Source organism: Pristiophorus japonicus, chromosome 13 (assembly GCF_044704955.1).
Source record: "Pristiophorus japonicus isolate sPriJap1 chromosome 13, sPriJap1.hap1, whole genome shotgun sequence".
NCBI classification, from domain to species: domain Eukaryota; kingdom Metazoa; phylum Chordata; class Chondrichthyes; family Pristiophoridae; genus Pristiophorus; species Pristiophorus japonicus.
The window spans coordinates 183144145-183146077 of NC_091989.1; the positions used below are offsets into that span (position 1 = coordinate 183144145).

At 47.9% G+C, this 1933-nt stretch overlaps 1 pseudogene; it reads left to right on the forward strand.

The window, feature by feature from the left end:
- The first annotated feature begins 301 nt into the window (after positions 1–301).
- On the forward strand, positions 302–1099 carry LOC139278366 (large ribosomal subunit protein eL33-like; annotated as a pseudogene).
- The last annotated feature ends 834 nt before the right edge of the window (positions 1100–1933 follow it).

Below are 1933 nucleotides of genomic sequence, written 5' to 3' on the forward strand. Positions count from 1 at the left end.
GACATTGATCATGGACAGTAGACACCTCAAGTCGCTGGAAAAATACCACCGACAATGTCTCTGCAAGATCCTGCAAATCCCCTGGGAGGACAGACTCACCAACGTTAGCGTCCTGAACCAGGACAACATCCCCAGCATTGAAGCACTGACCACACTTGATCAGCTCCTCTGGGCAGGCCACATCGTTCACATACCAGACACGAGACTCCCAAAGCAAGTGCTCTACGTGGAGTTCCTTCACGGCAAATGAGCCAAAGGTGGGCAGAGGAAACGTTACAAGTTCCCAGACAGGCTGTTCCGCTGCACCACGCGCGCTCGCAATGCCCGGAAGATTGTGGTGCAAAGCTGTGTTCACTGGCTATAAACGAGGCCTTCGAAACCAAAGAGAGCATACTGCTCTTGAGAAGATTGAGGGGATTTATTGCCGTGATTGTATTCACTGGAGTTCAGAAGAATGAGAGGGAATCTCATAGAAACGTTTAAAATTCTGACGGGGTTAGACAGGTTAGATGCAGGAAGAATGTTCCCAATGTTGGGGAAGTCCAGAACCAGGGGTCACAGTCTAAGGATAAGGGGTAAGCCATTTAGGACCCAGATGAGGAGAAACTTCTTCACCCAGAGAGTGGTGAACCTGTGGAATTCTCTACCACAGAAAGTTGTTGAGGCCAATTCACTAAATATATTCAAAAAGGAGTTAGATGTAGTCTTTACTACTAGGGGGTCAAGGGGTATGGCGAGAAAGCAGGAATGGGTTACCGAAGTTGCATGTTCAGCCATGAACTCATTAAATGGCGGTGCAGGCTCGAAGGGCCGAATGACCTACTCCTGCACCTATTTTCCATGTTTCTATGTTTCTATGTGATGAAACAGAATTTTACCTGGGCAAGAGATGTGCCTACATCTACAAAGCTAAGAACAACACTGTCACTCCTGGTGTAAACCAAACAAGACTCGTGTCATTTGGGGTAAGGTGACTCGTGCTCATGGAAACAGTGGCATGCTTCATGCCAAGTTCAGCAATAACCTGCCCGCTAAGGCTATTGGGCACAGAATTCATGTGATGCTGTACCCATCAAGGATTTAAAGCACAGTTGTACATAAAGTGGTCTAAAAAAAAAAGGACACCCTCAAAACCTCCCTGATAAAGTGCAACAGCCCCACCGACACCTGGGAGTCCCTGGCCAAAGACCGCCCTAAGTGGAGGAAGTGCATCCGGGAGGTCGCTGAGCGCCTCGAGTCTCATCGCCGAGAGCATGCAGAAATCAAGTGCAGGTCGTGGAAAGAGCGTGCGGCAAACCAGTCCCACCTTTCCTTAACCTAAACACTATCTGTCCCACCTGTGACAGGGACTGTGGTTCTCGTATTGGACTGCTCAGCTACCTAAGGACTCATTTTTAGAGTGGAAGCAAGTCTTCCTCGATTCCGAGGGACTGCCTATGATGATGCTGGACCTGCTATATTGTTGAATGTGCCCTCTTTTGGGTTAGCTATTAAACGTGGGCCCACAACATGCCTGTTCAGTTCGACAGAAATGATCCCATGGTATTATTTCAAGGAAAGCAGGGAGTTATCTCGGTGCCCTGAGTATCATTCCAGTACAGAGGGAGTGCTGCACTGTCAGAGGTGGGGTCTTTCCAATGAGACGTTAAATTGATGCCCTGTCTGCTCTCTCGGGTGAATGGAAAAGATCCCAGGGCACTAGTCGAAGAAGAGCAGGGGAGTTCTCCCCGTTGTCCTGGTCAACATTTATCCCTCAATTAACATTTTTAAAAACAGATTATCAAGTTATTCATCTCATTGTTTTTTTTATTGGACCTTGCTCATCATCATCATAGGCATGCCCTCGGAATTGAGGAAGACTTGCTTCCACTCCTAAAGTGAGTTCTTTGGGGCTGAACAGTCTGATACGAGAGCCACAGACCCTGTTTCAGGT